Source organism: Chrysochloris asiatica, unplaced genomic scaffold (assembly GCF_000296735.1).
Source record: "Chrysochloris asiatica unplaced genomic scaffold, ChrAsi1.0 scaffold00009, whole genome shotgun sequence".
Classification (NCBI taxonomy): Eukaryota; Metazoa; Chordata; class Mammalia; order Afrosoricida; family Chrysochloridae; genus Chrysochloris; species Chrysochloris asiatica.
Genome location: NW_006408527.1, coordinates 31,728,972 through 31,753,420, shown reverse-complemented (window position 1 = coordinate 31,753,420; position 24,449 = coordinate 31,728,972). Strand labels below are relative to the sequence as shown.

At 37.4% G+C, this 24,449-nt stretch overlaps 3 pseudogenes; all 3 read right to left on the bottom strand.

Annotated features, from left to right (window-relative positions):
• Positions 1-9,890: 9,890 nt before the first annotated feature.
• Positions 9,891-10,766, bottom strand: LOC102826673 (annotated as a pseudogene).
• Positions 10,767-13,641: 2,875 nt separating this feature from the next.
• Positions 13,642-14,029, bottom strand: LOC102826293 (annotated as a pseudogene).
• Positions 14,030-23,374: 9,345 nt separating this feature from the next.
• Positions 23,375-24,154, bottom strand: LOC102816162 (annotated as a pseudogene).
• Positions 24,155-24,449: the final 295 nt, after the last annotated feature.

Below are 24,449 nucleotides of genomic sequence, written 5' to 3'. Positions count from 1 at the left end.
ACTATAAGTCACTTGTTCATATCCTAATAACCAGAAAAGGAGGATAATCAATTTATGCTCTAAATTTAAATTCATATAGAAAGTATTATTCAAAGACTTCAGAAACAAAAATCATTATTTCATAGTCTAGAGGTTTCCTGCTCCCATAAAGATTTACAGCCTCAGAAGCACTATACAGGGTTGCTATGAGTTGGAACCAACTCCATGGCACACAACCAGGAACCAACTCTGTTGTAATTTTGGAGTCCTGGTGTGATGTTGTAGAATAAGCACAGGATGGCTACCTGCAAAGTTGATAGTTATTACTTACCAGTTGTTCTTTGAAAATCCTATACAGAGTCACCATGAGTTGAAATCAATTTGATGGGAATTAACAACAACAAAGTTCTAGTTTAAACTATGTTAGGGATAACAATAGGGATGCAGTATGATTGTCTTTTCAAAGTCTTTCGTTAATGTAGCTTATTAAAAAACAAAACAAAAAAGCAAGCTAAGGTCAGTACTAATAAATTATTAGTTAACTAATTTTCTGGTAATAAAACTTTAATCAAAGAAAAATTTGATTCATGAAAATAGAGGTTGATTAGATTTGTTGAAATATTTATTTGGAAGAATCTGCAGCAATATTGTTAGTTTTAAATATTTACTAAAATGTGCATAATTAATACCTTTACTATTTGATCAAAGTACTGAGGTAGATATAAAACTTGCTTTTTTCACTATTTGTCAGAATATTTTTTCCATTTTACTTTTCATTTAGATAGATAAATCATTGCATTGTTGCTATCTGTGGCATTTACTTTATTTTGAGTTAAGCTGCTCCACTGTTTATCAGAAATACTACAGTGATTGAGAAAAAGTGTATGCTTTTGCTTTAATAATTATATCTCATTGACCCCTGTTACATTACATAGTTTGCCTCTGATTTGACATCTGTGCAATGTCTTTAGACTATGTTACAAAAACTATATTAGAAATGGCCCAGGAATATTTAATAGTCATTTTAAAAACCTGTGTGATTGTTATATTTTAGGAATGTAAAACTTAAACAATTGAATTCTGATACAGGTAAACTTTGGACTCCTAACTATTTGTTTAAATCTTTAAGTAGAATTTATAGGCAGTGTAGACAGAATATTTAATATATCCTGGACTGCAATAAAAATGAACTCCAAGACAAACCCCTCTCCAAGACTGAAACTCAAAGGGAACACATGAGCAGGCATATAAGCTTGCTGGTGACCACATTGGTCTACTGGTGAGTGAAAGCAGGGGGAAAGGCAACAATGAAGAAATGGGCTAAATTCTACCATGTTCCATAGACTCCCATCAACCTAGAGATGAAAGCAAGAGAGAAGAGGAAGCTCTGGTTGGTTCGAAGTAGGGTGAGACCTGGGAACTCCTGAGTCCATGGACAAGAACATAGCCATGGAGGGCTAGAACTAAGAATGAAGCGTATGTTGTTGTTGCTATTATGTGCCATGGAGTTGATTCTGACTCATAGCGATGCTGTATAGGGTTTCCGAGGCTTTAAATCTTTATGGGAGCAGAAAGCCTCATCTTTCTCCCACGGAACAGTTGGTAGTTTCAAACTGCTGACCCTGAGGTTCGCAGCCCGATTCATAAGCACTACGCTACCAGAGCTCCTTAATGAAGAGTATAGCTGATATGAAGTTAGGAGAGATGCACGAGAAAATCCAAACTTGCAGATAGTACCCATTTAATCTAGCTTCTATGGCTTGATAATCAGAACTCGACTAAAGAAAGATTTTTTAAAAAATTGATAAATGAAACAAGTGGAAATTTCTACAATTTGAGGAACTTGTCAGTGGTTCAAGTGCATCAGCTGCTCCTTGGAAATCCTACACAGCGTTGCTATGGGTCATAATCGACTAGATGGGACTTAACAACAACAAAAACTTATACTTATGGATGTAGTAGCTCAAAATACCAACTGACAGTGAAGGAGCCTTCATATCAAGAAATAATCCTATCCCCTCGGTATAAAGAGTTGATAGGGGCAGGTAACTTTGGCTGCCTAAAATGGGAAGGAAGGTGAGGGAATGCAATAAAAGTGCAAAGTGACTGGCTTACTAGTTTTCAAGAAGGAGCTTAATTTCAGAGTGTGCAGGGAAAGGCAGAAACCCCTTCAGGCAGAAACTGAATAGTTTTCATCTTGTCTAGACAGGTATGGTGAAAGGAGATGGGGATAAGATTCTTATGATGTTGCAGACCGTGTAAGACTAGTCAGAGGTTCGAGGCCCTCTAGGGCCGAGTGTAACAAATGAGGCCACTGGCAGTTAATGGCAAATTAATATTCAGTTATATATATTAAATTAATACACTGGAGCCTTTGACAATCCACAGATAAATGTGATATTTTCCTAAAGCCGAGACTAAAGGTTGTAAGGTTAAGCCTTTCTCCAAAGGATTAACTAAAAATATCTTAGCTACTTCACAGTTCTTTGTTCTATAGACAAAGAACCCATCCTCCCTAATCCTTTTCCAGGTGCAGCCCATTCACCCAGGCATCTCCAGTCCTCCTGATAACCTGGCTCAGGAAGCCGAAGCAGCGGGACTCTGCCCAAGCTTTTGTCTTTATCTCTCACCTTCCCCCAACTATGCTCAGGGGCTATAGATATGTTAATTGAGCCTGAGAAACCAAGTTGCTGGCCTGGGATTAGAACTAGCGAAGTACGATGTAAAGTTACCTGAATGCCTGGAAAAGTACTGATGTTAGCTGTACCTTGCCTAAGTCCCTCCCAGCTTGATGTGAAGCTCCTCCCCCGAATAAAGCAGAGGCCCGAGCCTCCCCAGGTGTGCATTGCTGGTTGGGAGGCATGGAGTAAAGATAGCAGTGCATTACTAGTTGGGAAGCATGGAGTAAAGAATGCAAGGCAGTGAGTTGCTGCCTGCAGAGGCCATGATGCCTGTAGTTCCAAGCCTGCCCACCAGTGATGTATCCACCCTGGCTTTGGGGTGCCTCATTTTCTCTCTCTTTGTCTCTTTCTGTGTATTCTTGATATATTGCAATCGCCGTCAGGTATCTTCTTCTCGTGAACTGAACCCCAATGTCGAGGCGGGTCCCCGACATTATGATCCAATAGTAATTGTTATCATGACTAATTGTGATTGTCACAAATGTAAAGGTAGAAGTTTTGTAATGAAAAGTGTGGAGTCGTTAATCTTACAGCCCAGGAACAGAGGACCCTAGGACCATCAAGGGAGAAGAGCCCAAGCAGAATGTGAGACCCTATCCAGATAAGCAGAGAAATAAAAAATGGAGGCAAAGATAATGACAGGGACAGATAGAACAGCTGAGGACTCTAGACTTGTGGAAAGAGAAAGGTGTGCTGGCAGCCAGGAGGTAGGCTTGCAGAATGTTTAAATAATTATATATTCCTGAGTGTTTTTGCATACATCCAAAAAAACAACAATAAAAAACAGAGGGAATAGAAGCTAATACTGTTGACTGATGATGCATGGAAGGGATTGTAATCATTGCAGTGACATGAAATACAATAGGAGGAGTGTAAAACCAATGTTCTCTCATGTAAACGATCACTCAATTCACAATAAAAACTTAAAAAAAAGACTATCAAAGATGACGGGCCATACCTTCCAGTCAATGTTTTTAAAGAGTTTCTGTTCTATCTCCTAGTCAGTGAATAGTACGTAGGGTCTTAAAAGCTTGTAGTATCTATCCAAGATTCAACAATTGGATCTATTCATGGGAAGCAACAGAGGCAAAAGAAGAAACAAGGATTTGGAGAAGGACATGTTTTACAACTCTGTTTCCATGAACTACTTTGCCATGAGACCAGAAGAAATTGATGGTGCCTGCCTACCATTACCGAACATTTTGATCAGGGACCAAATATATGGACATTGATCAAAAGAAGAAAAATTGTGGAACTGAATTCAAATTACTGAGTCTGGAGGAACACCTGAATCTATTCCCTGGAAAAAACTTTTAAACCCTGAACCAAAGCTATCCCATAAAGTCAACTTTAAACTCACCAACAATTTGGCCTAATAAATAATATCTGTGTTGATCATTGTACCCTTTAAGAGAATTACCTATATGAGATCAAAATGACAAACATAATTTAAAAACACACACAAGAGTTTTAAAATCTAAATTAATGGTGATGAAACAATATGGTTTAAGATAGTGAGAATGTTGACACAATGTGAAGCAATCGTTGTCAATGAACTTTGCATGTAAAAATTGTTAAGTAGGAGTATGTTTTCACCAAAAGAAACAAACCAACAAAAAAAAATTTATAAGGCGACCTCCTGGGCATTCTTAATAGCCTGTAGCCTTGGGTGCTCTGTTTCTAGGCAAAGATACTTGTGACTGTTCAAACCATATGACTGTAAGTCCCCATGAGTTCACCATGGTCTGGACCAGCTACAATTATGGAAATAAGGAAACACTTAGAATCAATTGGCTTTGCCAATCACTTTAACTCTTCCTTAGAAACACTGGATCCCAATGTGAAAATACAACATCTAAAATTAAAAAAAAAAAAAAAAAATCCAAACAAGTCTTTCTTGGAAGAAACACATCAAAATGCTCCTTAGAAGTGAGGCTGGTAAGACTTTGCATCATATAGTCTGAATCTGTACTAAGAGGACCCATTCCCTAGAGCAGTCCATCATTCTTGGTAAAGCAGATGGTAAGCAAAAAGAGGATGATCTTCAGTGAAATAGACTTATACAGTGGCTGTAATATGGGCTCAAACATAGAAACAACTGTGAGCGTGGGATATAACTAGGCACTGTTTTGTGTTGTACATTGAGTTGCTTTGAGTATAAAATGACTCTAAGATGCCTAACAACAACAAGGCAATAATGGGTGTTGACCATATTGTGGGCAAATGAGAATACTTTCATTATGGACAGAAATACAATACGATAAGGCTACTTTTTAAAAGTCTGTGAGTTCCTCAAAATAATAAACAGAAAATTATCATTTGAGGACAATTCTATTTCTTGATTATGAGAAATGAACATCTATGTCCACATATACAATTTTCCAAGAATTTCCATAGCAGTATTATATAGCCAAATAGTGGAAATAACTCAAATATTCATCAACTGATTAATAAATGATATGAGCTGACAATTAAATATTGTATGGTATATAGAAAAGAATGATACATGCTGCAACATGGATGTACCTTGTGACCACTATGCTAAGTGGAAAAACAAAACAAAACAAAAAAACTAGGTACAAAAGTCAACACTCTAAAGTGTACCAGGACTACAGTATTTGCAAACCTCAGATCTGAAGAAATGACTGATTCCAGAATCCTGGTCTTATCGTTAAGAGTTTTCTGACCCCTCAGGAATAAAGTTTCTGCCTCTCATTCCCTCATAATAAAGGACTATGGCTAGTTTGTAAAATAATGGAACATACTAAGTATGGTATAAGAAAGAAGTATCACATGACACCAGCTGCATTAAAGAGGACTATGATGGTAGTTTTCTGCCACTATTGCTACCTCACTTATTGAAGTATGCGGTTATCTCAGTCATTCAGTCCTAAGAGTTCTGGGGTGGCATGGTAGGATAAACTCTGTACTGAAAAGTCGGTTTAAACTTCAAGGTAGGTAGTTCAAACCCACCAGCTTCTCCTTAGAAACCCTATACAGGGTTGCTATGAGTTGGAACCAACTCATGGCACTTAACAGCAACAGGAGGTTTTTTACCAGAATAGACAGTGTCCGGACTATACACAAGTTGAGTGGACTCCTAGTGTTTGTGCTGTAGGATTAGCACTGGACTGCAAACCATAATTGGCATTTCAAACCCACCAGCTACTCCTCAGAAATCCTACAAAGGGTCACGATGAGTTGAAACATACTTGATGGCACGTAACAACAACAACAATGCTGTAAGATACCACACTTACATCAAAAAAACAAACAGAGGTGTCTCTGGATGGTGCAGATGATTAACAGGCCTGGAAACTAACCAAAATGTTGGAGGGTAGAGTCCACTGAAAGGTGGGTAATGAGGCCTGGGGATCTTCTTCACAAAATCAGCCATTGACAACTCTGTCTAGCACAGTTCTACTCAGACACGGGAGGGGTCTTCATGAATTGGAATTAACTTCAAGGCAGTTATGTTGTTTTTCTTATAAGATATTAAGTTGATACTGCAATCACACACAGATGAATAAAATGAGTGAAAAGACATTAGTGTATCACTTTGGAGAATGTATAATGCATCTGTGTATGTGTATGTCTTTGCATGTTACAGATAAGTTCATTAGGTGGGAGCATTTGTTGTAACTTGTTTTATTGGGACTTTAACATTTATGTGGTATAGTGGATAGACAGTTAGTAGATAATACGGATAGGTTATGGATTAGTGGTCTTCAATATTCTTTCTTATCTCCTCCTACTATGCCTTCCTTAACTGTAGTGACTGGAAAGCTTAGAATTGCCTTTCCTACTTTCTTGCACTTGCGTTAGGATGAAAGTTACCATTTAATGGTAAGAAGCATTTCTTTGATGTTGAAGAAAAAAGTAGAGAAAGGGTGTAATTCTCACCTGCTGATTTTGTTTTTGCTGTTTTTCCCAACAAGTCAGTTAGCATCTCATGTCCAGTTGGAATTCAATTACAAGTGGGAGTTGAAACTGTGATCTCAGGATCATGCCAATGACCATGTGTCCTTGAGATCAATAATTCCAGTGGTATATCTTAATTATCATTCCTAGAGGCCTTCAATTGATTTTATAAAACCTATACTTCCCTAAATTAATTCCATTTCTGCTTTTAAGATTTCCTAGGCTGCTTTCTAATTCCTGTCACTCATCTCTGCCTATAAAAATAGAAGCAGTCAGATGAGAAATATTTACAGAAAATGCTGTACACAATAATTGGATCTTAAAAATCCCTTTCAAACATAAATATTAATATGCTATGAAAATAAACAATCTAAGAGGGCCAATGACAGGAAACTGGGCATTCATTTTACTGCTACATGCTAAAATAAGCATGGATGTTTTTTCCTTGAATTAACTGCTTTGGCAAATATTATAATCAATAAAAATTCTAAGTGTAGCTTAAAATTGGATACAAGAAAGTATAGAAAAAATATTTTAAATGTAATTTCTTTTGTGAAACATTTCAGCTTCCAGTGATAAATTATATAATTTAAATTTTTCCCAATATTTGTGAGTTGTCTCCAGGAAACATTTTATATAATCTGTAAATCATCCCAGTTAAATATGCCAAAAGTTCCTCTCAACTCTTGTAAATCCAATACTGAAAATATAATTGTAATAGTTAAGGTTTTTGTTCATTTGGTTGGGCTAGGATTCTCCATGGTTTAGCAGTTAAGATGTAGTTATTAACTCCATGATGAGATCTAATATAACACAATCAACCCCATGATTTGGTGTGAGGAGCTCTGATTTGATGTGATTATCCTATGTCATAAATCCTCATTTATATGATGTTAATGAGGTCAGATAATCTGTAGGATTAAGCTGTATCTTGAGTCAATATCTTTTGAGATAAAAAAGGAGATAGAAGTGAACTGAGCTCAGAAAAAACTACTATCACAAAGATAGAAGAGTCATGAGTGGAGTGCCTCCTTTAGACCTGGAGTCCTTGTACCATGAAGCTCCTAGATCCAGTGGATGATTGATGCCAAGATACATGGAGCTCTCCAAGGTATACTGGGCCTATAAATGCTATAAAGAGACTAGTCCCTATACCCAGAGCTAGCAAAAAAAAAAAAAAAAAAAAATCCTCAAGAGCCAGCAATATCTGAATTTGGACTTTTAACCTTCTAAACTGTGAAACAATAAATTTCTGGTTCTGAATTCATTCACTACTGGTATTTCTGTTACAGCAGCATTTGATAATTAAGAGAAAAACCAAAGAAAATAATCTTAAATATGAGACCAACTTCATGCAGTCAAATATTCTTCCCTATTTTTTCTTATTTATTCAACTAAAAGTTGAAGATGACCTTAAATACTAAACCATCATTTATTAAGGAAGCTATAGAACGAACACCCTGTATTATGGAATCATTATGTTTGCATTAAAGCTATTTGTTAATAAGAGGTTTTTGTTATATTTTGAATAAACATAAAGAGTATGCCAAATTGTACAAAGTGAACACATAATACCTCAAAGAGAAACCATAATTTTAAAATTGTCATATTTTTAGTATTTTTTTCAGGTGGGATTCCCTGATTTTGTGCTTTAAAGTGGTGTGTTGGTTTGTTTGAATTATTGTTTTATTGACATGTAAATGTAATGAAACAATATCCAAGAAGTAAATAATACAACAAATGTGCTTTCTGAATTCATGAAGCTTTTGATTTAGTTGGCATTAGTTGTGCTATTAAAGAAAAAAATTAAGAAAGGGTGTAATTCTTTCCTGCTGATTATGTTTTTGTTGGTTCATAAGCATATGAGATTACTGAAATGGCTTGGGTCATGGCAACTTCAGTTCTCCAATTGATATATTTGCTCTTCAACACTTTAAAGAGGTCTTTATTCAATTTGTGATTCAATTTGCCCAATGAAATATGTCTTTTAATTTCTTTACTGCTATTGCCATGAGTATTGATGGCTGATCCAAGTAAGATGAAGTCTTTGCCAACCTCAATCTTTTCTTTATTTATCTTGATGTCATTTATTGGTCCAGTAGTGAGGATTTTTGTTTTCTATACATTGTGGTGCACCTCATACTGAAAGCTGTGGATTTTAATCTTCATCAGTAAGTATTTTAAATCCTCTTTGCTTTCAGCGAGCACAGTTTCATCATCTCTGTATCTCACATTGTTAGCGATGTGAGATATGTTCTTCTTAATGTACTACATGATCTTCTTAATGTACTACAATTTCTTGAATTATTTTCTTAGCATACAGATTTTAAAAGCATGATGAAAGAATAATACTCTGTTGCACACCTTTCCTGATTTAAAACCATTCAGTGGCCCCTTGTTCCTTTTGAATGAATGCCTCTTGGTCTATGTACAGGTTCCTCATGAACACAATTAAGTGTTCCAGAATAGTTATCCTCCACATCTTGTCATGATCCACACTATTGAAAGCCTTTGTGTGCTCAATAAAGCACAGTACACATTTTTCTGGTATTCTCTACTTTCAGCCAAGATGTATCTGACATCAGCAACGATGTCCTTAGTTCCATGACCTTGTCTGAATCCTTCTTGAATGTCTGACAATTCTCTGTCAATATATGGTTGCAGCTGTTTTAAATTATCTTTAGCAAAATTTTACTTGCATGCAATATTAATGAAATTGCCTGATGATTTCTACATTCCTTTGGGTCACCTTTCTTTGACATGAGCACTAACATGGATCTCTTCCAATCAGTTATCTTTCTTCCAAATTTCTGGATATAAATGAGTGAGTACCTCCTGTGCTGCATCAGTTTGTTGTTGTTGTTGTTAAGTGTCATTGAGTAAGTTCTAATCCATAGCCACCCTCTGTAGTGTTTCCAAGGATCAGATGGTAGGTTTGAACTGCCAACCTTGTGGTTTAAATTGACCTTGCAGTCAAGCACATTATCCTGCAACACCACACCAGGACTCTGCATTAGTTTGTTGGAAGATTTCAATTTTTATTTCATCAGTTTCCAGAACCTTGTTTTTTTTTTTTTTTGCCAATGCCTTCTGTGCACCCTGGACTTCTTCCTTCAGTAGCATTGGCTCTTGACCATAAATATGCTACCTCTTGAAATGGTTAAACATCGACTAATTCTTTTTGGTACAGTGACTGTGTATACCTTCCATCCACCTACTTCTGTTTTTTTGTTGTTGTTGTTTTAAGGCATTGATTTTTATTTCTCATCACTCTTATTAACGTTTTCTAAGAGACTGTGAAAGAACAACTTAAGACCAGTCAGTGGTTGTTACTACCCCACTCAGTTTCCTGAGCCATGGGACCTGTGGCCCAGTCATCAGTTGCAGGCTGAGTGCTCCAGTCAGGGAAAAGCTGCTGAGTAGACACAGAGGGCAACTGTATGCTTTCAGACCAATGTGCAACCTCGGGTTGAGCAGCAGTAAATTCAGGAGTGGACACAGTTCATTCACCCTGAAATTCTTCTTTGGCCATAGTCTTTTCAGCAGCAACCTGATCTTCCATTTTAGCTTCTTCTGGACTTCTATAGAAATATATGTCAGAGGTACTGACCTCTGAAGGATGCTCCCAGGAGATGGTGCCATGGATACACAGAGCTTCCCCGGCCAGCATCCACCACATCAGACCCACCGAGTAAGCTCCCTCATTACATAGGATGGCTATGTCCACACAACACAGAGGAAAACCTGTATTACAAAAAACAATGGTGGGCAAGTTAGCATAAGATGCTTCTGTGAGGGGCTGGTGGTCAGTACTGGTGTCAGTAACTATCAAAAGCTGAGACTGCCAGAAGGCTGCTTGAATCTGATTAATGAAGATTCTTGGAGTGAAGCACCAGCAACAGGAGTGGCTCCAGTGGCAGCAGCAAACTTCAGTTTGTGGCCAGTATTCCTGGTGGATATGGCACTTACATTAGCCTGGTTTTCAATGGCAACAATGGCCAGAGCTGCCAACAGAAGCTTCTCTCAGGTCCTTTTCAAGTTTATGATATAGATACTATCATTTTTCCTTTTGTAGATGCACTGTTGCATTTGGAATTCAAGGTTGGTTCCACCTAAGTGGGGTCCTGCTGCAAAGAATTTGAAGACTTTCCCCTCCTTTATCTGCAGCACATAAAGACTGCACATAGTTAAACTTTCCCCTTAAATTACAATGGGAATTCAAAACAAATCCATATGAACCTTCTCCTTCCTTCTTTTTTTTTTTTTTTTCCTTACAGCACAAGCAGATAATCTTCATTTTCACTAGAAACACAGCACATAGCAGGCTCACTAGATATATTCTTAATGATTTTTTTCAAATCAGGCATCAATAGCAATAATCAAAAATGATGTGTTAAAAAAGTTATGCCATAATAATCAAAAGTGAGCCTTAAATACAGTGATCCTTTAGTCATTAGTGAAATCTTCAAGGGCACAAAAGTCAGCAGCACAAAGTGACTTACAGGTAACGGGCAATGAAAATTTTGACACTTCAAAAATGTAAATCACTGTATTAAATCTAATTCATGTATTTTCTCATTGTTCTTAAACAATGAGAATATTCCCTTAATATTGCCAATACTAAAACTAAGCTTTGCTTTTTTCCTCAAAAACTTCCAATGATTCATGATTTCACTATACTCCTGTGTATTAATGTTAGTGGTATGCAACACTGATTGTGCTATTTCAAAGTCAAAGAGCAGACTGACTTCGCATTTGGTGGACAGTTGTGGGTACCATAATTTTTCACCTCTTATTTTCTTAATAAAGTTGACATTTGGTAAACCCGGAGTTATTAGATAATCTGCTAGTGTGTGCACGCTTTTCATTTATAGTTTACTGCATTTAATTTGAACCCCACGCAGTAAGTATTTAAAATTATTTACAGATGGTTGTAACTAAAGCAATGATGTAATTCACTGCTAGGATGGTTTGATTTCAAATAAGGCCTGCAACCAAGAGTTGCATATTTTGTTTATTTTTAACTCCTTAAAATTACATCTATAACTCTTTGGCAATAAGCGCTTTTCATTTCACTAAATACTACATAGAAAATCAGATTCACAACTCTCCTCTCTTTTTTTCTTTTTCTTTCGCAAACATAAGTCCTACAGTTTTCCAGCTAAATAGGTGCCAAGCTAAACTGAGAATCTGAGCAGCATATTAATAACTGCAATGCCTAGCAAAGAAATATGCCATACCAGACATTCAACATATGTTTCTTCCACATGAAATGAGTGAACAGAACTTTAAAGCAGTTGTTTAAGTGATTTGGTATTCAGCACACACTGTAACTTATTTTGTTTAGCTAGGGAATTGTGGTCACCAGATTATATTCACATTCAAATGTAAATCCAATCATTTGAAATTTTAAAACTAATAATTTTTCTCATAATTTTCAGAGAAAGTGAACAAGTTAATCGCGGTGATCCTGTGCGGAAGAAATCGATTCTGACTCATAGCGATCTGCATAGGGTTTCCGAGGCTTTACAGGAGCAGAAAGCCTCATCTTTATCCTGCGGAATGGCTGGTAGCTTTGAACTGCTGATCTGAAGGCTATCAGCACAACTTAAAACCAATAAGCTACTAGAGCTGCTTAACTTAATTGTAGTTTCTACTATAATATTAAGGAGCTCTGGTAGTGTAGTGGTTACGAATCGGGCTGCTAACCTCAGGGTTAGCAGTTCGAAACTATCAGCTGTTCCGCAGGAGCAAGATGAGGCTTTCTGCTCGCGTAAATATTTACAGCCTCGGAAACCCTGTACAGGGTCGTTAGAGTCCTAACCGACTCCACGGCACATAACAACAACTATAATACTGGTGGTGGTGGATTCACAGCAACCCTGTGTAGGGTTTCTGAGGTTATAAATCTGCAAGGGAGGAGAAAAGAAAAACAAAAAAGGGCAATTGCTTCTCACTAAATTGTGGTGTAGGATAAGCGCTGGATTGCTAACTGCAAGGTCAGCGGTTTAAACCCACCTACTGCTCCTTGGAATCTATACATGGTCGCTAAGAGTCCAAACAGACTCGACAACATTTAATAACAACAACAAAGTTAACAGAAGAAAAAATAAACTTCAGAGTTAACTAATCTTATTGTCTCCATATTTATCCTCGAAGCTTTTTCATCATCTATTTCTTCCTGTTAGCTTCTCTAGATAGAGGAATTTTACTATCTAAATGGATTCACCCATTTCCTTAGGTACACTGTTGTCGTTGTGAAGTGACGTGAAGTAGGTTCCGACTCATAGCGACCCTACACAGGGTTTCCGAGGAACAGCTGTACAGCTAGTGAAAAGCTGGTGTGAATATAAGATTATATTTTTATATCATGCCATATTTCCGCATTTATTTTGGCTAATTACTCATTTTTTTCCTATTTTATGATTCTAGTCTGGCTGCTAACCTCACAATCAGCAGTTTGAAACTACCAGGGGTTCCGCTGGAGAAAGATGAGGCTTTCTGTTCCCGTAAAGATTTACAGCCTCCGGAACCCTATGCAGGGTCACTAGGAGTCGGAACAGACTTCATGGCACATAACCACTACCACCACCACATACAGTATGAAAAACTCTGCCAACATACTATGAAATTGCTTTCTTAGAATATTCAGTTTGTTGCTAGCTTTGAAGCATATTGTACACTTTTCATGTAGTACATTAATAAGTAACTACCACGCTTTTTAGTTATTTAGAGAGTCCTGGTGTGGCTCTGTGGACTAATGCGTCAGACTGCAATGTCGTTTGAACTGAAAGTTCGGTGGTTCAAGCTCACCAGCTGCTCCTTGGAAACCCTTAACAACAACAACATCAATAAGTAACTACTACTGTTTCTGGAGTCCTGGTGTGGTGCTATGGCTTAATGCGCTGGACTGCAAAGTCGGTTTGAACCGCAAGGTTGGCCGTTCAAGTTCACCAGTCACTTCTCGGAAATCCTATACAGGGTCGCTATGGGTCGGAACCGACTCCACGGCACTTAACAACAATAACACTCTTTTTAGACAGGATACACTAGGAAATTATTAAATTAATGGCTTTGGCCTAATTTTTTTAGTCAGTTGCAGGACAATAGCAATAGCGGAAACATTGGTGATAGAATTTATAGTTCCGTCCTCCCACCGTACAGTACAGGTTCCATGGGATGTGGTATCCCAAGAGCATGAGCTGGCTGTGTGTAAGCCATATGCACTCTTCTGCTTCACTACAAAGGTCACGATATATTTATAAGCTTTTCCCAACTTCATCAAATGTGCTAAGGACTGCTTCACTATGCTTGCAGTCCATTGGTTGATACAGTTTTGATTATAATCGTCACCACGCAAGACCCCCTCTATATACTGCTTAACTATATTATGGACTTCAACAGCATTAAAACCAACCTCTTCCGCAGTGATGATGATACTCCTCCATGATGGTGCAGAATTTCCCCTGAGGCCGAGCAATGGGCGGGTGTTATTCCTCAGCTGCCTGCTCAGCAGCAGCGCACTGGCCTCTGGAGAATCCCTGACTTTATCAATTCCAGGAAACTTTCCCTATACAGGCTCACCTTTGTGCCCTGGTGGCACCACTTTGGGAGAACATAGCCCTAGTGCAGGGTAGGGTGGGAGGGGCGTGCAGTGGGAGGGCTGGGGTGGTCAGAAGAGGGCAGGCATGGGCTGAAGGGGGGCGGGGGCAAGGAGGAGGAGCCTGGAGAGGAAGGGAGGAGCAGGGAGGGGAAGCGGGTGCTGTGGGCTGACTGAAGGCACTTTCCTGAAGGTAAATGCACTTTAGTCCTGGCCATCATAGTCACCAGCAGCTTTATGGAAAGCCTATCCCTTCCATCCTCTTTTGATGCTTTCTGTATTGTTCAATATTTTACCCACGTTTTTGTAGTTGTGAAATGCTATTCAATCAGTACCCACTCAGCTGGTGGACTTAAACTGCCAACCCATCCAGTGCTGATCCTACAGTGCCTCACTAGACGTCCATATTTTGCCCACACAATCCTTCAAGAGTGCAATACAGGGTTTGAATTTTTTCTTCAGTTCTTTCAGCTTGAGAAATGCTGAGTTTGATTTCCCTTTTGGTTTTCTAATTCCAGGTCTTTACACATTTCATTATATTTGATTTTGCCTTCTCTAGCTACCCTTCAAAATTTTCTCTTCAGCTCATATACTTTCTCCTTTCTCCCATTTGCTTATCATCTACCCTGGAGAGCAAGTTTCAGAATCCTTCTGACATCCATTTTGGTCATTTAAAAAATTCTTTGTCTTTAATGAAACTGTTTTCGTCATGTATGATATTACTGATGTCATCCCACAACTCTTTTAGTCTTCAGTCTTTAGTATTTAATGCATCAAATCTGTTCTTCAGATGGTCTCTGAATTCAGATGGAATTTGTTTAGGGTCATATTTTGACTCTCATGAACGTGTTTTTAATTTTCTTCGGCTTCAGCTTGAATTTGCATATAAGTAATTATAGCCTGTTCCACTGCCTGCCCCTGCCCTTGTTTTGGCTAATGATAAGGAGATTTTCCAATGTGTCTTTCCACAGATGTAGTCAATTTGATTTCTATGTATTCCACCTGATGACATCAATGTGTATAGTTGTCTTTTATGTTGTTGAAACAAGGTATTTGCAATGAAGAAGTCATTGGTCTTGTAAAATCCTACCATGTACTTTCCAGCATTGCTTCTGTCACCAAGGCCACATTTTCCATCTACTGATCCTTTCTCTTTGTTTCCAACCTTTGCATTCCAATCACCAGTAATTATCAATACATCTTAATTGCTTGTTCGATCAATTTCAGCCTGAAGAAATTGGTGGAATTCTTCAATTTCATCATCACTGGCTTTAGTGGTTGGTGCATAAATTTGAGAACAGAATTGTTTGAGAACAAAACAAGTTGATGCTAAATACTTTCAAATAAGGAAACTTGTGTGCCAGGTTTATATCCTTTCACTACACCTACTCAGTCGGTCTGCTGTTGTTACATGCCGTCAAGTCGATTCTGACCCATAGCAACCCTCTATAGGGTTTCCAAGGAGCAGCTGGTGAGCTTGAACCACTGACTTTGCAGTTCAAATGATTTTGTAGTTTGACACATTAGCTCACAGTGCCACACCAGGACTCAGTCGGTATGCTGAGCAAATATTCTGCCAAACTGGATTATATGAAGAAGAATGTGGCATCAAGTTTAGAGGATGACTCATTGACTACTTGCACTATGCAGAAGATAAAACTCTGCTTGTTGGAAGTAAAGACTTAAAAACGTGCTGATAAAGATCAAATATACAGCCTTCAGTATAGACTGCACTTCATTGTACAGGAAGTTAAACTTCTCACAGCTGGGCCAATAAATAATACCATGACAAACAGATAAAATATTGAAGTAGTCAAAGACTACATTTTGCTTGGATCCACAACCAACACTAATGGAAGCAGTAGTCAAGAAATCCAAATGGCATATTGTATTAGACAAATCAACTTCAAATACATCTTTCAAGTATTACAGTGCTAAGATATCAGTTTGAGGATTAAGGTTCACCTGAGCCAAGCCATGGTATTTTGAATTGCCTCATATGCATGTGAAAGTTGGACAATGAATAAGGAACACTGGAGAAAAATCAATATATTTGAATTATGGAGACAAATAAAATACCAGGGACTTCCAGAAGAACAAACAAATCTGTCTTAAGAGAAGTGCAGCCAGGATACTCCTTGGAAATCAGGATAACTAGACTTCACTGAACTCTTACACTTTGAATGTGTTCTCAGGAGGGACCAATCCCTGGAGAAGGACATCATGCTTGTAAAAGAGGCAAAGTAATAAAGAAGAAGACCCCCAACAATATGATTTGACACAGTGGCAGCAGCAATTGGCTCAAATTTAACAACAATTGTGAGGATGGCTCAGAACTCAGCAGTGGTTTGTTCTGTTAGGCAAATCAATGGCACCTAAAAAGACCACCCAATCATTTTGTGGGAGCTAAAAAGTCATAGTATAGTGTTGTGGGATAAAGCACTGGGCCACAAGGTCAGTTTGAATCACAGGGTCAGTGGTTTAAACTCATGAACTGCTCCCTGGAAACCCTATAAGGGTCACTGTGACTGGGAACTGACTCGACAACACTGAGCAACAACAAACAACAGAAAGAATACATCTAGAATAACCAATTAAGTAATTTTACTGTTTGTACCACTGTAGATCTTTTATAAAAGCAAAGTGGCAAAAAGCAAATTTTCAAAAAGTGGGGTATAAGTGAAAAAGATTTCAGTATAAACTCATTTTTATTATAACACACATTTAGATAAGAAGATTTAGAAATAAATATATATCTGGGCTTTATCCATGGACAATGCCTATAATGCACTCATCTGGTAACCAAAAAGTTTGTGGGTTGAACCTACCAACTGTTCATGGAGAAAGATTATGGCTGTCTGCTTTCCTAAAGGCTACAGCCTTGAGTCCATATATAACAACTCTACCATGTTCTTTAAGGTTGCTGTAAGACAGCAAAGGAGCTCTGGTAGCTTAGTGGTTACAAAGTGGACTGTGAACTTCAGGGTCAGCAGTTCAAAACTGCCAGCCGCTCCATGGGAGATGAGGCTTTCTGCTCCAGTAAAGATTTACAGCCTCGGAAACCCTCTTCAGGGTCGCTATGGGTTGGAACCGACTCAATGGCAGTTGACAGCAATGACTGGACAGCAACTGGTTTCTTTTCTTTCTTTCTTTCTTGTTAATTTTGTTCTAAAGGCAGAGAATAACCCTTTCCAACAGCCAGGAAGAAAACTTCAATCTACAATGACAGAGCACTGAATCTGGATGACAATTTGAATGAAATTAGTAGTAGATTGCCCCTATATTAATGGCTGAGAGATTTCTGTAAGGAATATATCCTCTCTACACTTTGCTTCCTGTCTTTGAGACTTCGAATTGAAGAATCGCCTGAGCCACACTATACCCAGATTTTAACCCACAGAAACTGAAATAATAAATGGGTGCTATTTCATGCTGCTAAATTTGTGATAATTTTATATGACATCAAGTAAAAGCTGATACAATAACTGTGAATTTATTCTGATATGAATAAATGACTGAAAAATAAATAGATGACCATGAGACAAATCTTTATAAAAGAATTCTTAACATGGTTAAGAAGGATATTGGAAATAGAAAATCACCCTTAGGATAAGACAATATTTATTACTGCACACAAGATCCATTAATAAAGCCTAAAGTCAATGGACAATAGTTAAAGGAAAAATAGGAAAAATTTAAAGGAAAATTGCAAAGTATCTCTAAAAAAGATATGTGAATTACTATGGCAGTTTTTAAATCTGTTTACAGATCATTTGAATACTCTCTATAAGGTGGCCCTTAATTCCCTATTTCCTTGACAATGCACATTCATAAGTATTGTGTTGTTGTCATTAAGTGCCATCTTGTCAGCTCCAACTCACAAAGGTTACACCCTGTACAGGATTTTCAAAAAACCACTGGAGGGTTTGAACTGCCTACACTCTAGTTTACAGTCCTGTGCTTATCCTTTAGCTATGTGTCTAATTGTACAAAGCAAAACAAATTCATGCAGCTTGGCAGAATATCAAAGAAATTTCAAAGACAATAGAAATTTATCCAGACACATGCAAGACTAAATGGAATACAGTCCTACAGTCACTTGGTATCTGGTATTAAAGTCAAGTTTGGAACAGTAATTATTTCTGATCATTGTCATTAATTGATTCCCTAAGTAAATTGTTAAAAACAGCATCAAAGTCATCTGGAATCATGTAGTCTGGCAGTGTTGAAGTAGGCAACTGAAATATTCAAAATTAATATCAAATAGAGACATGTAGGCTATAAGAGATGGAAACCCGGAGAAAATGCTCATAGTAAGAGGGTACTTGACAACAATAACAAGGGTAGATAAAATACAAACACGAGGGACTTCAAAAACTTTACAAAAATGGAATTAAAGAAAAAAAAATTAAGAATATAAACTCTCTCTCAACATTGTTGTTAAGTGCCACATAAGCTTATCAAATTCAAGACACTTTTGTGAACTCTGATACCAGCCATTTAGTCCATTCATAAAGAATTGAGGATCCTGGGAATTTAACAATGTCAATCCAGTCTTTTTGATATTCTTAACTGAAGAAAAATGGATTTTCTATAAATGTTTCTTAAGATTATTGTTTTTAAGTACCATTTAATCTGTTCCAACTCATAGTGACCCTGTATAGGGTTTCCAAGGTTTGTAAATCTTTTCAGGAGCAGAAAGACTCATCTTTCTCCCATGGAGCATCTGGCAGCATCGAACTGAGATCTTGTTTTTCTGAGTCCAGTGCTTATCACATCAGGACTGTAAGATGGATGCCTAATGATTTCCCACTGATACTCTACAAAAATGTGCCCTTGTTTCAAGACAGAAATGAGCAGGAGCGTAATCATGATGGAAAAGGACTCTCTAGTGTAGTTTTCCTGGGCATTTTTTTTTACCAAAGTTTTGGCTAAATTTCTCAAAACACTCATAATAAAGAGAGGTTATTGATCTTTGATTTTTCCAAAGGTCAATATGCAAAATGCTTTGAGCATTCCCCTCAGTAATAGTTGCTATATCTTTGCTTTTGACTGGTAAACTTTTGCTTTCATTGGACCATTTCTACCTCTTGGTAGCCATTGCTTTGATTGTGTTTTGTCTGTCAAAGCCGTATTTTAGTTCCTGTTACAATTCATCCAAGAAATGCTTTAAAATCTTGATCTCGCTTTTTTAAAATTTTCAGTGAGAGCTCTGGTGCTATGGTTTTGGCAACCATCAAGAGATAAATTCACTTTAAATTAAGTTAATTTAAAAATTTTTTTTTTCATCAGAATTGTGTATGTTGAACCAATTGAGATGTCTATGGCGTTGGATACTGTTAAACTTCAGTCCTCTTCAATTAGGCAATGAAAGAGATTGGTTTCTGAAAAATTGGTGTGGATAGTCTGAAGCTGCAGACTTTTAAACTCATTTGTTTCCTGCTTAAAATAGCTTATACATTGGTAAACTGATGGTTTCTTTGATGGCATTGTTCCTAGAAGCTTCACAGTAAGTCTTCCATTCAAATTATACCATGAATTTGGTGTTTGTTCTGCATCAATTTTAGTAGACATCATATTGCTTTGATAGGGGCTCTTTTCAAACTGATACTTTATCTAAATCTTTGTCAGACAAGTTATAACAAGTTAGTCCAACTTTATTTTGGAGCAAATTGTTTTTAAATCCATGTATAGCTTTTTCATAATAAGCATTTTCCATGAACTTTTGGGACATATTAAGAAAACAAAGGTATATGACAGAATCTTTATCATAGAGACCAAGCAATTATTCACAAATGGTTATAAATCTATAGGAATTAATATCAGTATAAAAGCAACAAGAAAATTGACAATATTGAAACAAATGAAGTATGTGATCTGAAGTTCAGATATCACTAATACTATTATTATTATTATGCCTCTTGTGTTTTGCCTGCACTTGAGGATTCAGCCTACAGTTCACAGTGGAGTAGTGTATCTGTTTCATAGATTTCCATTGTAGGACCTGAATGTAAGTAATTGCAGGAATGATGCATAGTGGAAACTGAAATAAAACCTGTTAACTCCAAGAGAATGATAAGGAGAAAAATAAAATGAAGAAGTTACTCCTAACCATTTGGATGCACTTATTTACTTATTATATTAACAGGAAATAAGTAGAAACTAAGTTTGGAAATAAAAGGTAAACAAATTTTTATCGGTTCTTAGGTACTATCAAGTGAATTTCAATTCACAGCAACTCCATGTCACAGAGTAGAAATGCCCCCATAGAGTTTTCTATTGTTGTTGTTGTTGATAAGTGCCGTAGAGTCGATTCAGACCCATAGCGACCATGAATAGGGATTCCGAGGAGCAGCTGGTGAGCATGAACCACCGACCTTGCAGTTCAAATGGCGATGTGGTCAAAGCAGTTCCTACTGATAATGACCCTATGCACAACAGAAAAAAACACTGTCTATCCTGTACCATTCTCACAATCGCTTTGTTTGAGCCCATTGTTGCTACTACTGTGTCAGTTTATCTCATTGGAGGATTTTCTCTTTTTCGCTGACCCTTCACTTTACCAAACATGATGATCTTCTCCAGGGACTGGTCCCCTCCTGACAGTGTGTCCAACGAACGAGAGGCAAAGGCTCGCCATCCTTGATTTTAAGGAGCGTTCTAGTTGTACTTCTTGTGAAACAGCTTTATTTGTTCTTCTGTCAGTCCAGGATACTTTCAATATTCTTCCCCAAAACCATTATTTAAAGGCCTCAATTTTTCTGTGGCCTTCCTTATTTTTGGTTCAACTTTACATACACATAAGGGCACTGAAAATACTGTTTTCTTTATGTTGAGGTGCAATCCATACTGAAGGCTGTAGTCATTGATCTTCATCAGTATTTCAAGTTTTGTTTGCTTCCAGCAAGCAAGAATATATCATCTGCATATCACAGGTAATTAATGAGTCTTCTTCCAATCCTGATGCCACATTCATCTTCATATAACCCAGTTTCTTGGATTACTTGTTCAGCATACAGATTGAATAAGTATGGCCATATGATCCAACCCTGGCATACACTTTGATTATTTTAATCCATTCAGTATCCCTTTGTTCTGTTCAAATCTCTAGGTCTATTTACAGGTTCCTCATGAGCACAGTTAACTGTTCTGGAATATTTATTATTTGCAGTGTTATCCATAGTTTGCTAGGATCCACAAAATTAAATGCCTTTGCATTGTCAATAAGGTACAAGTAAATTTCTTTCTAGTATTCTCTGCTTTCAGCCAAGATCCATCTGATATTAGCAGTGATATCCCTACTTTTATGTCCTCTCCTAAATTTGACTTGGATTTCTAGCAGCTCATTATTGTACTTCTACACCTACTTTTGAGTGCTCTTAACCAAATTTTGCTAGGGTGTGATATCAATGATATTGTTACAGGATAGTCACATTGTGTTGAGCTGTCTTTCTTTGGAATGGGCATTATATGAATCTCTTCCAATTAGTTGGTTATGCAGCCCTCTAAATTTCTTGGCACAGACTAGTGCTCATCTCGAGTGCTGCATATGTTTGTTGAAACATTTCAGTTTATCAATTCCTGAGCCTTGTTTTTTTACCAATGCCTTCAGTGAAGCTTAGACTTCTTCCTTCAATATCATTGGTTCTTGATTATATATTACCTCTTGAAATACCTGAACATCGATAATTTTTTGTTTGTATGTTTTTTATAATGACTGTGTATCGATTCCATCGTTGTTTGATTCATACATTCAATATTTAAAGTGTTGTCAAGTCAGTTTCAACTCAGCAAACCTGTATAAGGTTTCCAACGTGGGTTTGAACCATCGACCTTGGGGTTAGTACTCCAGTGTTTATACAAAAGCACCACACCAAGTCTCCATAGAATCCTTCAATATATCAAACAGTCTTAAATTTTTTCTTCAGTTCTTTCAGCTTGAGAAATGCTAACCATGTTCTTCACTTTTAGTTTTCCAGCTCCAGATCTTTGAACACTTAATTATAAGATTTTACTTGTTTTCCTAAGATGGCCTTTGAAATCTTCTGTGCAGCTCTTTTACTTTATCATTTCTTGCAATTGTTTTAGCATCCATATATTCAAGAACAAATTTCAAGTCTCCTCTGACATCCATTTTGTTTTTTCTTTCTTACCTGTCTTTTTAATGACTTTTTGCTTTCTTTATATCTTTGCTTCCAAGTTTCCCATTCCAATCACCAGTAATGCACTTTGGTTGCATTTTTTATGACTTTCAGATTGAATAAGTAAGTAGAATTATTTAATTTCTTCATCATTAGCTTTAGTGGCTAGTGTATAAATTTGAATAATGGTGGCATTAACTGGTCTTCCTTGTGGGTGTATGAATATTATTCTATCACAGCATTGTACTGTGAGATTGATCTTGAAATGCTCTTATTGAATGTGACACAATTTCTCTTCAATGTATCCTTTCCAGCATAATGAACCATATGTAAACCAATTAAAAATGGGCACTACCTGTCCTTTGCACCAAGAACAAATTGTCCACTTCATTGTTGTTAAGTATCACTGTGTGAATTCCAAATACTAGTGCTCTGTATAAGGTTTCTGAGAAGCAACTTGTGGGTTTGAACTGTCAACTTTGTAGTTAGAATTCCAGTGCTTATCCTATAGCACCATACCAGGACGCCTCAGAATATCGATATTTATGCATGTTACTTCATTTTTTTCCATCTAACATGTTTTTATTTAGCTTCTTTGTATTTTGCAACTATAAATTACAATCACTAGTACACTTGTAATTCTTCTTTATAATGTGTTAACCTACAGAATAAACAAACACAGTATGTTGTTGTTGTTGTTATAGTTGTTAAGTACCGTGGAGTCAGTTCTGACTCATAGTGACCTTGCACAGGGTTTCCAAGGCTGCAAATCTTCATAGGAGCAGAAAGCATCATCTTTCTCCCACAGAACATCTGGTAGTTTTGGACTTCCAACCTTGAGGTTAGCAGCCCAATTCGTAACCACTCTGCTACCCGAGCTCCATAGATCAGTTTAGAACAAATCACAGTACTTCTTCAAGTAATTTTCAAAAGAGTGAAAAAGCCTTGGGCCCACTACTCCTTGGAAATAAATATCCAGTAACCATAAAAACTATTCAGCCATTTTCCAGTTATTTATGGAGGCTCATGAATATCCCCAGGTAGAAAGAGCATCAGAGTTCCTCTTTGAAATATCCCAGCTTTGCCAATGACAACTCTTTTCTCAAATGCATAACTTCCTAAAACATCTGGTCAACATCCTGCTGTTTCAAAAATCCCTGCTGAATATATCAACTGTAAGTTTAAAAAGTTACATAGAGAAGTGATCGTATAACTGCAAAAAGGAGAAATGCAGCAATAATTGCTGGAGTCTCCTAACTTAATTCTGGGCTTACAGGACTTACTCTGGGCACTGAGAACACTTTTTCTTGGTCCTCCACATGCAACTGCTGAAGCTTTCACTAATCAAATAGGTTGTAAACCCACTGGCTCAATGCTTAGAGTATTGTTTTCCACAGTCTCTAGAACAGCTGGAGCCAACTCACTTTTTGAGAATGTTAAGCATGGAAAGACATCTTCTTGATAGATTTTATCTAAGAAAGGACAAGTTTTGTCCATTGTGGGCTCATCCTTCCAAAATCTGAATTCACTATACATGGATTGCATGCTCTTTGCAGTCCTTCACAATTGGCTGCACCACACTGAGGTCCTGAGGACTGCCATTCATACCACTCAGAGCACTGCTTGTATTTTTATTCCTTGTAGGACCCTTTGTGAAAGGTGTCTTTCCACCTGGCAGAAGCTCTTGTGTAGGTAATGTTGGAGAATTGGACAACACAAGTGTCTTCAATGCAGCTACTTCTGCCTGAAGTACATCAGTTTTGAACGTGTGTTTCCTTTAGCTGTTTTTCTGCTGTTGCCTGCTTGACCTTTGCTTCTCTCACCATCTTATTGGCTTCCCTTAGACCTTTTATGAGTCTTTTTTTAACCTTTCATACCCCTTTTCTCTGACTTCCAAAACAGAGAGCTTCATAAACAAGACAAACAATCAGTATTCAACCCAAATATGTCACCACTGCCATCACAAGCCTCTATTATAGTGGCATCCTGTAAAACCTCCCTCTCTGTATTGTAGCTGTCCTTTCTGGTATTTAATTTGGTTAACCCAGCTGTGACTCCATAGGTAGAACAAGGTGCTGGGTCAGTAACATGGATGCTGATACTAGATATTTCTACACAATTTAAACG